The sequence below is a fragment of the Caloenas nicobarica genome, chromosome 2, assembly GCF_036013445.1.
Source record: "Caloenas nicobarica isolate bCalNic1 chromosome 2, bCalNic1.hap1, whole genome shotgun sequence".
NCBI classification, from domain to species: Eukaryota; Metazoa; Chordata; class Aves; order Columbiformes; family Columbidae; genus Caloenas; species Caloenas nicobarica.
Window position 1 is genome coordinate 145370370 of NC_088246.1, and position 14438 is coordinate 145384807.

The following is a 14438-nucleotide window of genomic DNA, read 5'->3' on the forward strand; positions in this document are numbered from 1 at the left end:
CAGCGCAATCATCGCCGCGGTTTCGGTGCCACTCCGCTGAGAACGCGGGGAGCACCCACGCGGCGGCGGCTCAACCGGGCCCGCGGAGGCGCCCCCGGCCGGAGCTGCGGGCAGCGAGGCCGCCGCTGCCCCTTTAAGCTCCAGCTGTTCTTGTCTGCGGCGCCTATTTTTAGCTCATCCTCTTGGTAGCATCCAGCTCTGCCCCCTATTCTCCGTGCCCCCCCCCCTCCCCGCCCCCCCGGTGGTAGATTCCGCGCGGCGGCGGGGGGACTGAGCATGTCCGGACCCGCTCGGCAGCGGCCGCCGCGCCGGGGCTGCGCTCGCGCGCCGCGCGGGAAGGAGGGCGCGCGGCCGGGGGCCGCGTGAGGGAGGCGCGCGCCGCCGCTGCTCCGCCGCCGCCGCGAGTAAGTTTGTCCGCGGGGCCGGGCGGGCGCTGGGCGCGCGGGGCAGCGGTGCCGCCTCCCCGGGCAGCGGCGGCCGCGGGCGGGGGGCTCGGAGGTCGGCGCCCCCCCCTGCCCCCGGGGGCCGGCGTCGGGTGGGACGCGCGGTGCGACCGGCTGCCCCCGCCCGCCCGGCCGCCGGGCTGCGCGCCCCGGCGCCGCCGCCGCAACTTCTGGGCTGCCCGCGCCCGGCCCCGCCGCCCCGGGGGCGGTCAGCGGCTCGCCCCGCGTTGCGGGGTCCCGCCGCCTCGGGCGCGGCCTGCCGGCTCGGCCACGGCGGGTCCGCGCTGCGCGGCTGGGCGCCGCTCCGCAGGTGCGTGCGGAGACCCCGCCGGCAGGGCAGGGCAGGGTCGGGCCGGGCCGGTCCCAGCGCCGTCCGCGGGCGCCGCGGAGCGGAGCGGGAGGCTGCGCGCGTCCTGCGGACCGGGCGCGGTGCGAAAATACCGAGCAAGTGGCGGCGCGGGCAGCGCATCATCAGAATCAGCCCGGCTGCGGTGTTTGAAGGAGTTTCTGATTTGACAGATGGTACCGGAGGAAAAAAAGTGTTTGCTGAGAGAAACTGTGGTGACATACGGTTTTGCTCCCCGGCGTGACGATTCATTCCGGATCTGCTTTTAGTTTAGCAGAGGTGCAGTATTTTAACTTACCTGTCAGCAAACGAATATCAAACTGTGCCCCGCGGTTTTTTCCTCTGAAAACGGGCTTTTGTTATTAATTTTTTTTTAAAATGCTTATCCTGTTGTTGTTCTTTTCATGTGCAAAGTCAGTTTGGATGCTGTTTGCTACTGATATTAAGGAATGTAAAGTTCTTCACTTAACGTTGAAAGTGACGTGATTTAGTTCATTTCTTTTCCCGTGCTCTGAAATGAGGAGAGGGTTGGGAAACTGCTTCCTTATTCAGAGGAGGCTCATTGCTGTCTGCAAAGTTGTATTAAGGTAGCCATCTGATTAAAATGGTTAAATAATAGGGGAAGGGGAATTTGAAGACATTTCTGTGAAACTGAATATCACTTAAGACAATTCTGCTGCTTAGCATGTCACTGGTGAAAGAGCTAGACCAAGTGACAGCCATTAGGGCGCTCTTGGAGGTCGGTCTCTCTTAATTTTCATTAGACCATTCCGGTAGGTATTCTCAGTTTAATGACCCGACTCTTGCAGGCGTTATTATCTTTGCACAGTGACTTAGATTTGGTGGAGTACTCACAGAGGCGAATATTCACATAAGCTTGAATGTCTGCATGTTAAGCCTCATCAAAATTTAGATGCATTTTAAAGTAGTTAAACACCCAGAACTTGCCGTCTGTACTGCGTGTATGCTTGATTCTGTTAATTACTGTTATTGGAGTGGACACAGGAAGACTGCTCTGTGATTGTTTCTGTAGCTCTGCAATTCTTCCCCTTTCCCAAATGAATCTCCCCCCCCAACAAGAAAAACCCTCCAAATAATAATGATTTGTCTGTGAGTTTCTGAACACCAGTCAGTGTGTGCTATTGGGATCTGACTTGTGCGTGAATAAGCTGCTGTCCTGTCAGTTCCATTTTTATGAGTATGCACTAATGGGGAGTAGATGCCTTTTGCCTGCTGCACAGGACTATAAGAGAATGCAGCAGGAAAGAGCATCTTGTGTTACCTATATTGACAACATAGTGAAAAATAAGGAGGGAAGTTTTTGTGCGTGGCAACATGCCATTTTTCTCCTGTAATTAGATTTGAGCTGAAATAATGCTAGATATTTCAAAAATATTATTCAAAATATTAGAAGCCTTTGAAATCTGAGTGTTAAAAATGCCTTTCCTTATCCTCTTGGAGTAAAAGTTTGTTTAATAGGTGGCATTTGTGTTGCAATTTACTGTTACAACATTTTAGTACTCTCGTTATAGTTCCAGAGCTCATACAGATTAATAGAAGTATTTCAGCATCCTAATCAGATAAGTGTTCTTTAATAGTCAAAGCATATGCAGACAGAGCATATAAGCATATCCTTAGAATATATGCTGTGGTATAATTCCTGTGGAGTCTCGGTTGATTCTTCATTTCTTGTCCAGATTTGAGCCCAACTACTGGAAATGAGAAAATTATAAGTGTGGCAGAGGGGTTACACATTAATTGTTTGGTAATGTCTAGTTAGCAGCTGCAGCGTTTGCACATATTAATAGTTATTTTTCCCTTTAGGCAGAAAAAAAATAACTCTAATCTTCTTTTTCCATGCATATCTTCCCTTGAAAACTTTTGTTTCTCCGTTGTTTGTTTAATTTAAGGAAAATTTTTTTTTTTTAATAAAGTGTGTCATCTCACATTATAGGAAGTCATATATACTCATCCTCCCAGGACTTGAGGTATAAGAGCACTATAGAAAGCGATGTAGAAATAAAATTTTTTTAGCTGAATTTAATTTTAAAAAAGGATATTAATAATGACCTCGGAAATTTTCATAGGGAAGTAATTATTCTGTAAGGTCGATACCTGAAGGCCGTAGTCTAGGATTGTCAGCATTACCTGTCAGCTGTTAGTTTTAGAAGGTCTCTTTAGCATTTGTTTTTGATTATGAGCTACTGTAACTTATTTCTTCTTCAGCCTTTAGCGAGCTGCTGTTGTTTCTTATGTTACTACAGCAAAAATGTTAAATTAAGCATATGATTGAAACACGTACGGAAGGTTACAACCTTAAAGACTCAAACAGTTACTGCTGACAAGCATGGCTGAGTGTCAGGTTAGCACAAGATTGCTACATGTTCATGAATGGGTTCTCAGGAGATATTGATACTTTTGTTTACTTGAGCTACGTGTTTAAATTTAGGATGGCTTCCTTCTCTACTGCAGCAGTTATTTGTTAAGGTAGGGTATCTTTCCTTGGTGTGTGAACTGTTGCAGTCAGAGCCAGAAGGAGCAGTTTGGGGTAGGTGAAGAACTGCACGTGCTCCGAGGTCTTGGGGAAGACCTTCAAGTGTTTGAAAAAGACATGGCTATCTTCATTTAATCGGTGTTTCGTGCCAGGAACAGATGCTCACGTGGTGTACTGCAGCGGTGAGCTGTAAATTGCCCATTTATTCAGCATCTGCTCCTACCAGTTTTGCTCAAGATTAGCCGTAGATATGGAGAAGGTATCTCTTGGATATCTCATATGTTATGGATGTGTCATGCAGTTTCTAAGACAGACAGTTGTTGGATCTGCAGGTCAAAATCTTTCAAATTGTGCAAAGGCCTCTGTCACACAGAGAGCTTATCTGTGGCTGCAGCAGTACAATTAGCGAGTTTCTCCTTTACCTAAGGTTACTGCCTGTATCTCTCAATTACACATTGAAGCAAGTGATGACCTCCTGCTTTCTTACATTGCTCGAGCAAAATGGAGATAGGAGGAGTATTTGCTTTTTTTTTTTTTCTATTCTGCTGCCTGTAATAGGGTTTGGACAGGAAGAAAAAAATCAGAGAGAGATGAGAGAATTAGGGAGGAAAATACATAAACCTCTGTTAATCTTCCACAGCTGTTGAACTGAGAACAAATTGGACTTTTGGCTCCTTAGCTCTTAAATGGCCTGAGGGGAAAGGACCATTCGGCTTCACTTTGGTACTTCTCGGGGGTACGACTGTATCTTTATCATTTGATGCTTGAGAAATCATGCAAAGGGAGGAGGGTTAGACCTGGGAGCAAAGGGAAGAGAGGACAGTTACCCACAAGCCGGATGTGTCTCGTAGTGGAGTTCTAGTGGAGCCCTGAACACAGCTTACAAACATGCTGTTTGTCACAAAACAAGGATTGTGCCTTTGCTGGGGCCAGTGTAATGTGTTGTCCACATCGCCCAGAGACGGTAACACAGGAGAAAATGGGATTCTGAGCAGCAGGATAAAGTGTGGTGCAGTGTTATATGACAAGTATATTTGTGTGAATTCTCCTTCAATAGCTTGAGGCCATGAAAGGTATACGGGTCACCTCTTTATTTTATTTTTGCTGGATCCAGTTGTTTTCAGACTTGGACTGAAAAGTCTAAGCCTATTTATATATTTCTAGTAAGCTTTTATGACCCTTTTGTTCCATATGATGGAGGTCGTGTTCTTCCCTCAACCTCTAAGATTAGGGATGAAGTAACAAAGTACTTACAGAGTAATAGTTAATGAACGTCGGAAGCCTGACTGACTGATTTGAAAAGGAGAGTTACAAGTTGTGAAGGACCAAGGGTATTCCCCTGGCACAACCATGGACATCATGAAAACACAGGGACGTGCCATGACTTCCCTTATGATAGAAACTGGCAGACTCTGTTGAGTACATTCTTGGCTGAATGAGACTTACCATTTAGAAAAAAGTTACTCTTCATTTACAAATTTGGAGTAAGTTCCTCTTAACACTTGTGAATGCATCCAAATCCATTGTGAGCTTTCCAGTTTTTAATTAGCCTAAGTGTTTGCTGTTAGAAACCTATTTTGAGCTTGGTGGTTTTTTTATTCAATTTCTACCTATCAGATCTGACTGTCTGTTCAAAGAGCTACATACTGTCCAATAGTCTTTTCTATGAAAGTACATATAGATTGATGAAGACCTCTTGATAAGACTGAGCTCATCAAATCTCTTGCTGTTTATGTATTTTCAGTCCTGTTTCATTTTTGAGATTAGTCAGTTACTCTCTTTTCTGGCACTTGGAGGTTATACCTCCTGAATGCAAGTGCTTTTCCTGAATGTGCAGTAACAACAATTTGGGCAAAAAAAGTCAGTGCCCTAATAGGAGGGAGAGAACATAAAGAAATCTTTAATGGTGAAGAAGGTACAAGTTTTTTTAATACTTTGCTAGTAAATCTATTAGTGATCAACAGTGAAAGATGAATAAAAGAGGAAATTCTGAACACTCTAAGCAGAGCTCAGCCTGATGTTAGCAAAAGCAAGACTGTTTTCTGTGGAAGATCAGAACTTTGTTGGTCACCGAATAAGAGCCTGAGTCATATAAGAGCCGCTGTTATAGTTTACATGCTCTTCACTAATCAGTGAACAACGAGTAACACTTGGGGTCAGCCTGGGACAAACCCCTGCCAGCCCTGTAAAGGCACAGTTGACATCTGCACAGTCGTGGGTGTGGAGTGTTTCTTACTGAGCATGCAAAGCAAAGCTGTAGCAGTTCTTCACCAAACTGGGGATACCTCTGGAAGATGAAGTATTGCCTCTGCGTAGTGTAGGTACCTTGTTTATTCAATGGTACTGTTTGTACACACTTTCATTTTGGAAAGTGTTCTCGCAGCAGTCAGGACACGTTACTGGGAGCAATCTTGTCTGTCTTCAGTGGGTGATCTCACTCATTAAAATGCCACATTTGGAGGAAAAAAATATGCTATGTGAACACATAGCGTGGCTGCTTAATTGATGCGCTTCTTCTTTCTAGACACTATGTATCCAATCCCTATTTATTTCACTATGAAAGCCTGAGTTGTGGAAACAGAGGATAAGAAGAATTGTCTGTCTCCTGTGCTCCTTTATATAAAATGCTTTTGGATGCATAGATGTGAAACAAATTCATAGGTAAAATGTAGTTCACTTAAGTACTCCTATAGATCATAAGTATCCAGAAAGCTTTATATAATATGACAGGCACATAAAGACTTTGATACTATAGTCAGAACTTCTTTTTTTTTCCCAAGGCACAGCACAACCAGATTCCATGGAGACACCTTCTAAAATAACAGCAAATGCATTATTAGTTATTCCTGAATCTAACCATAGCTGTGCAAAAGCTTAGTGATAAATCATCTTCATTTTTCATAAATAATAGAAAGCATACTAAAATGTTAGTATTTACAGTCACTGCAGTAAAATTGGATTCACTTGTGAGTCTTCTTTATACTTCCTTTGTGATTTTAAATTATTAGTATTGTTATATTTCAGAAATTGATATTTATATACTGTTGATGTAAACCTGATCTATTCAGTCATCTGAATCTCTGGCAGTTGAATTCCAGTACAAACACATTCCAAGATGATTAATCAATGATTATCGCAGCTTCTGTAGTTTCTGAAAAGAGAAGCTGTAACAGCTTTTAAATCCCCTTTAGAGAAGGAAGCGGCTGTTATCCAGGACTACGAACAGCAATAGTAAGGAAAAGACATGCAATGGAAAACAAGATATATTTGTTTCTCCTGGCTTTAATTCTCCTTTGGGTTGTTATTGTTAGTCTCTGTGAGGTTTCAATAACTTTCTCTGGGATTGTGACTAGATTTTTTTTTTTCCTCTCTTTTTCCTGGAGTCAGCATGAACACTACCTGCAGTGAAACGTTATGGCCATAGGACTAATGCTAATTTATTAGTAGTCAATCTCACTTCTAGATGAAGCCACTTGTGGTACTTTCTGCTTGGATATTTTTCAATGAGTTACACTAATTTTAAGTGTGGACTTAAACTACTGTTAGAAGTCTTATTTATACCTTCTGTTGCCATTAGTATATCACCATGGCAAAAAAAAATTGTGTCTGTCTTTGCATGGATTTTCCGTATGCCAGAGAGGATGATAGTAGCAGGAATTAGCTGGTCCATGTGGAACGCTTAACTGTGAAACATTTCCATATGCAGACTGTCATCCCTCCTTTTTTTTTTCCTTTTTTTTTTTTCACTGAGGTCTACCTCACCAGAAAGCTTATAACCTGAGTTTGTGCTCTACTGAGAAGTTTTACCTGAAGCAGTGAATGACTTAGACATCTCTAGAATGTAAACAGTGGAATACTGATGTGTAAGAAATTATAAGGAAAGTTTTGAAGTGGAACTAACATTTATTAAAGCTTCACTGCTTAATTGATTTTTCTATTTACTACTTTCCAGTGTCTTTCTCTATGTTGTGTATCCCCACTGTAAGCTTTGTACGGTGGAGCGTGTGTGTGTTTACTTGTTTTAGAGGGCTACACACACTCAGCTGTTTTTACAGAATTAAAGTGGGTGGTTTATGTTTATCTTCAAATTAAACTGTTGATACAGATTATGAAATTTGAGGCTCTAAATATAAGATTTTTCTCAGGTGTTTCTACCATAATAAATGCTTTATGTACTTTCCCTAATGTAACCTTGTCTGAAGGATGGGATGCCATCCAGAGGGACCTGGACAAGCTCGAGAAGTGGGCTCATGCAAACCTCATGAGGTTCAACAAGGTCAAGTGCAAGGTCCTAATACCTGGGTTGGGGCAACCTTATAGCGGCCTCCCAGCACCTAAATGGGGTCTAGAAGAAAGATGGAGACAGACTTTTTAGCAGGGCCTGTTGTGACAGGACAAGGGGTGATGGCTTAAACTAAAAGAAGGGAGATTCAGACTAGACATGAGGAAGGAATGTTTTACAATGAGGGTGGCAAAACACTGGCCCAGGTTGCCCAGAGAAGTGGTAGGTGCCCCATCCCTGGAGACATTCAAGACCAGGCTGGACAGGGCTCTGAGCGACCTGATCTAGTTGCAGATGTCCCTGCTCATTGCAGGGGGGTTGGACTAGATGAGCTTTGAAGGTCCCTTCCAACCCACACTCTTCTGTGTTTCTGTGGTGTGACAATGGGCAGTCAAAATGAATTCCCCAAAGGAAGAACCACATGTCATCCCGTGTGACCTCCTTTGGGGAACATAAGACCCAGGGGGCTTTCTTCAGCTGAAATAAATGAAGTCTTGAGGAAATCTGAAAGTTGGCATTGATAGGAAGAAAATCATTCTATACCTGTGAAACATGCAAAGGATCCCTGTCATCTCTTCTAAATTCGTGTAATAACTGTTAATTGCCTTTCTGCTTTCTAATTCTTCCCAGTTGTTTTATTTACAACTGACTATGGAAAAAGTACCTGTCTCTTTTGCTGTCTGAGTGAACCCAAGAAGAGGAAGAATAAAAATAATTAAAAAAAAATCTGTTTTAAATTCCTTTACTTATTCCACTTGCTTGTAATACCCAGTCATGTTGTAGGACAGTTTTCTCGGTTTGGTTTTCCATATACACACCTCTAAGTAAAGCAGTAGATCCTTAGATAACAGGAGAAGGTGGCTTTAAATAAGTTCCAATGACAAGCACAGTATTTCTTTTTCCAAAATCTGTAAGTATTTTCAATGTAAATTAATTCATGTTTGCCCAACTGAGCCAGATTTATACCTGTGTGAGGGCAAAAGCAGTCACCAATGTGCTTTAATGCATATGAGTTAAGTCACTTCATGGAAGTGCATGATTATTAGAAGAATTTTAAAGAATAAACTGGAAAAAAGTGAAGATAATGGATTTTGATAGGTAAATTAGTATAAATTAGTATAAATATAGACTGAGATGGTGTGAAACAGTGAAGCTGAGATAAGCAGCTTGTAGTTTTCCAGATGCTTGTACCTGACATTTTATACCACAGTGCTTACAGAGTGGCAGCACGCAAATTTCAGTGCATCAAGCATTCAGTTTCCATGCCAGGATTAAATTACTCAAGTTTGTTTGGAGTTCGGGGCTGTTGCAATTTTAAACCACTAGTGTTTTGTCATGTGTCCTTGTCTAGGAAGTTTCTTATTGCATTTAATAAAAATTGAATTGTGATAAATTAATTATTATGACCATCTCTGAGCTGCAGCACATCTGAAGCCTGCAATTTTGTTTGTACTTAAGGTACACGTAACCAATTAACTTGAATGACGGTCTCATTACATCTTGCAGTCTGTTCTTGGTACAGTGTTAACCATACCTCTCTAGCAGGTAAAGAAAGCTAAAATGAAAGTGTTTTCTCTAAAGAAACCAAAATAATCATCGGCTTGATCTTGGGCTAGAAATGCAACAGTATTTGTGAAGGACTTCAGACTATAACCCTCTAAGATGCTTTCTTCAAATACACAGCTCTTGAGCTCTGCAAGAGCACTTAGAAAGAATACAAGGAAGTCGTCTTCGTTTGGCTGGTAGATCATCATAGCTAAGACAACACCACTATCGTATTGATCATTCCTTAGCATGTGACATTTGAAGTTCTTGTTCTTTTTTAAACTGTAATCTTTTGTGTTATTTGGTTTCACATTGTCTCAAGTAGGTTCTTGATGTTGAAAATACTTTTATAGATCCATAAAATATATATACATCACTTTGCATGAACAAAAAGTTTGACTCTGTGCAAACAAGCGTTTGCGTTTGTACGAAACAAAAATGAGTTGATGTATTTCCAAGAGCGCGTGACTCCTAATTATGAATCCCAACAAAGGATCTGAGGTGACCATTCAAATCTTCTCCCCCTCACCAACTAAGCCATCTAGGCTGTCTCTGCATGCTTTGCTTTTCTTACATCTTTAGTCATTCTGGGTACAGTTTTAGTAATGCTAATGGGTCACACTAATTTTTGCACTTTTTTTGCAAAAAATGCTGATGCAAAAAAGTAGTTTATGTGAGACCACTAGGAGAAAGCTTTAAAAATTGTAGTAATCTATGAGCCCAGTCACATAAAGCATGGCTTGAGTATGTTTGGTTAAAGGTAAGCTACAATAACAGCATTTAATTCAAAATTTAAATTAAGGTATTAACCAATAGAGCTTGAGAAAGGAGATTACAGACTGGCTTAGTCTTTTACAGAGTACTACTGCATTGAAATCCATGCCTAAGCTTTTTTTTTTTTTGTTAGAAGTCTTTACTATGAATTTACAACCTAAACCAAATAAAACTGTACAGAACAACAGTACTTCCTCATTGAAACAAAGAAATTTAACCCTTCCCTAAAAGAGCTACTTCAGCTGAGTCTAGACTGTAGTACAGAGCCATGAGAGACAGACTTTGACTGACTGGTTTAATTTTAACATATGGAAGATGCTGGATAATTTTCCTTCAGTCAGCTCCACAAATCAACAGGTGGTGAAAGAGAGGTTCTTCCCATATGTCTGTGAAGGGTCAGATAGTGTAGTGCTAACAGCTTTAAGCCATATGTGGAGAATATTCCTACCTTCTGCTCATCAACAAGGCAGCAAAAATTACATGTTTCTATTTATATTTAATAAAATTAAGTCCATAAGTATTTTTCATCCTCTACCTTCTAGCTAATTGGTAATGTGGAACTAAGCTGCAGTGGACTGGATATTCGTGCTACTGAGGGTATGAATCTGTACTTTTTTTCTTAATCAGTCTTAGAAGAGCATAAGGCTTTTTCTGGTACAGCACCACTGATTTTATGGTGGTTTTTTACATGTGGCTGGTCCATAAATGCTGTTCACCACAGTGGCTGGGTTGGGTGCAAACACAGTGCTGTGGGTAGAGCAGTGAGAGGACACTGCAAGAGAGAACTGGCTCTGTGAAACAAATACTTGAGCACTTTAATTGCATGATACATGGGAACAAATGTTTTGTGTTTGTTCTGCAGGGTGTCAAGCCAGATATGGGGAGAAATATAACTTGCATAAATTAAGTTTTTACACAATAGTATTTCGTGTTACTCTTTTGTTTTGCAAATTTCAAGTGGCTCTACTGTGCTTGCTAGTAAAATAAACAGATTACAGGAACAGAGCAAAAAACCCCCTTCATTCTCTTCCAATTAATTCCTGCTAAAATCCTGTTTATGTTTGGAAAGGAATAACCTTGAAACATTCCAGTTCACAGTTCAAATAATTTGGTTGATATTGGCTCATATACTGGGTGACCGGAATAAAAATAATGAGTAGACAGCAGAATCTTTTGTTCTTGAATTGCTCAATATCTTTTTAAGGTGTTAATGTTTTCACTTCCCTATATTTGTTGTATGTAGGATAAATTTAGTATTGCAGAGACAATAACAACATTTTCAATTCCATGGTCATAGTTATTACTTAATGCCATCAGCACAGTCATTTTTATAGATGCTTTGCATAATGTGTCAGCATAGGCCAGATTTTCCTGTGACTCAGAAACTGTCGTAATTATACTGGTGCAGGCAACTGCATCTCTTCTTTATGAGGCTGTAGTAGTGGCAGTGAGGTTTCTGTATGAATGGAGAATTTGTAAGCCTGCACCAACATTATGTAAGCCTCTGACAAGTGTCAGAATTTTATTTCAATTATGTGATGGTGTTCCATTTCTGTCAGAGGGCTCTGTTGTTCTCACACATCCCCATACGCGCTTGCTTTTGCAGTGTGCTAAAGACAATTTGTGCCCTCGTGTATTCTATTGGGATTGTGGTGAAGTTGTCATTTAGGTAAAAACGTTCTGTCATTCCTGCTTCTCTTATGCCTTGAAGTGCTTTGCAGCTGCCACAGTTGAATATTGCTGGAAAAAATAGCTAATGTAGTCAGTCTGCGATTATGTGGAAACGATTTGTAATGGTCATGGTGTAACACCTGAAGCAGAACAGAGGAATCTATTTATGCACAAATATAGAAAGCTTGAAGTATTTGTCAGATGATGGTGAAAAACTAGCCGTGTGTCCTGCAAGGCAGAAGACTTTAAATGTAGTTCAACAAAGCAGTATGGGTTTTTAAAAAACATAGCTGCGGGGTTAATTATGACACTGTATCAGCTTTACCTGAATTAAGAAAAAGGAAGCAGTACGATTTTACGTTAATGGGAAGCACGAAGCCAAGCTGAAGCGACAGAGTCCTATTGGCATCTGGGAGGCACAGGAGTGTGTCTGAAGTGTCTGTTCCCTGCGTGCTGCCTCTACCTGTTGGGATGATGATGTTCTCTGGTTCTATGTGGAGATCACAGCTAAGAAGGGTAATAAGATAAGCCCCTTCTGGCTAAAAAAAGAACAGTGATGCTAAGCTTGGGGGTGAAGCTCTCCTTTGGACTTCCACCGGGAACCGCAAGGGTACGTAAAAACTCCTTTTCTCCTCAGCTAATGGGATCCAGGGGTTTCCCGTGCTGGTCACCTCCTGTTTTAACCTACTGAGAATAGCCCCTTAAAGTGGGCAGTGTTAAGTGATTCAGTGACCTGTCAAAAAGTTTTGTACTGAAGTGAAAGAAAAAGTGAAGATCACTGCTAGTTTGGAATGAAAATGAAGGATTTTTAGCTGCTATATAAGTGGAAATAAATGGTGTCTTCATTCAGTCCTGATTTCAATTGTACTCTCATAATCCTAAAAATCAGACTTCTAAACAGTGTTCTGAATGTCCAGTGTCATTTTAGTAGCACTTGAGCTATCAGCACTTGATCATGATATTATTGATATCATTATATGTAGAGTTGAATATTTTTTATATTTTTCATGTAGAAGTACAATTATTTTAATTTCCATATTAATAATGACTTGCAAAAAAAAGTTAGAACATTAAGAAGCAACTAAATACATGTTTTTTAGAGAAAAAAGTGAGGAAAAACGTTAAATTGTAAAATTAATTGTAAATTTTAATTTAAAAAGATTAACTGTATAATTGATTTTATTACCAAAGGCATAATTAGGTCCAATTTTGTTACTCTGTACTGTAGTTGAAGTGTCCCATGTGAGGATTTATAAACCTTAAAACTCTAGAAATGGAGACTCAAATATAGGCACCATATGTTTCAATTCTTTCTTGTTGTTTTTAGGGTATTATCAAAACAAATAGACAATCCAAGATCCATCTTGAAACTGAAGGACTTGCCATTTTCAGGATGTTATCCCATGAGGTTTCTCTCCCTGAAATCTATCTTTCAAATTGCCATTTGCTGTCATTTGGCACTTCTTGCACTTCAATTTTATCTTGCAAATACCTCTGAATCCATCAAAGTTTATTTCAGTCCCTTCTCTGTTTCTATGCTGCTTTCAGTCCCAAGTAGTTTTTAAGGATTGTTCTCAAAAAACATGATTGATAAGTGTAGTAAGGTTCAGGAAACGATAGTAAGGGTTCATAGTTCCAAGCTTTTCTGAAAAATCAAAAGAATTAGACAATTTCACTTTTGAATTTTAGCAGAATTAAAGCTTCACTAGATAGAAACTAGGGCTTTAAGGAAATGTATGTATTGTGGCATAAATTATCTTCAAAATAAGAAAACTCTAGTATTGGTAGCATGCATAGTGATAAAAGCAATAACTAATGGTTTAAGAGTATGTGCGATGCTTCTAGCTCCTGTCTTATGCCTAAATATGTAACTGGCTAGAAAACAAAAGAAATGTCAGAAGAAAATATTAATATTTTTGGCTACTCTCTTGCAGAGCTAAGGCCAAAGCAGTGTAGGGTGCCTGTGCTGATACTTTTTTGCAGTTATAGATCTTTGGGATGAAGCTATTCCTAAGTGGAGTTGAACTGAGTTATTCTTGGTTTTCTACAGTTTTAAATTCCTGCTGATTTTTGGAAGTTCAAAAATACTTTGTCCTTTGCCGAAGCCAACAAGAGCTGTGTGTTTAGGACTGTTGAAATCAGACAGAAAGTTGCACGCCAGAGCATGGTGCACACAAGGCCTAATCTTTCCAGGCTCCATTGCTTAATTGCTGGATGAGCTAGCTAATCACTGAATTAGACCTCTGCTCTTGGATTGCCATATGAAGGTTTCTGTCTATTTGTCTTTCCATCCATGGATGAGAAGTAGCTACCTGATATAGTACCTTATTTTCTCAAAATCAGCCTTCTCAAATATGCTGTGTCTTGTTTTCGTTTGAAAATGGCAAGTTTTGTTTTCATGGTTTATAACTGGCAGTACAGATAACTTAGTTCTGTCACTGTAACTTCTTTTTTGTTTATGTACATGCTATAGGAAAATTAAAAGCGGAGGGTCATTGTTTGGTGTTTGGCCACTTAACTGTTACGTGTTGGAAGTATGATAACAAGATGAGCATTTCTGCAGTGAGACTTTTTACATTGACCCTTTTTGAATTGATATAGCCTACTTTTGAAAGCCTACTTTCTCCAGTTGTGCTCTTAAATTTCCTGAGTTCCTAAATGTAAATCTCACGCCTCCCTTTTGAAAGTGCTGTAGTTCTTACTCAATTACTTCTTTGTCAGCGTGGCTTATATTTCTTGTGCTGTATTTCTCATTTGACAAAGTAAACCTGCATGCCATTTCATTACTGAAGTGGTGAATTATAATTGGGTTTATAGTTTAATTTTTTCTTGAGAACGACTTGATGACATCAGTTTTATGAGTCAAGAAGCTACCTTCTGTGA

General features: G+C 40.6%; 1 protein-coding gene across 1 annotated transcript in view; it reads left to right on the forward strand.

The window, feature by feature from the left end:
• Positions 1 to 273: 273 nt before the first annotated feature.
• The window catches only part of OXR1 (oxidation resistance 1), a 283064-nt gene continuing 268899 nt past the window's right edge, over positions 274 to 14438 (forward strand). The window contains exon 1 of the mRNA XM_065628162.1: positions 274 to 404. The gene's annotated coding sequence lies outside the window, so the exon portion shown is untranslated. The remainder of the gene's footprint in view (positions 405 to 14438) is intronic.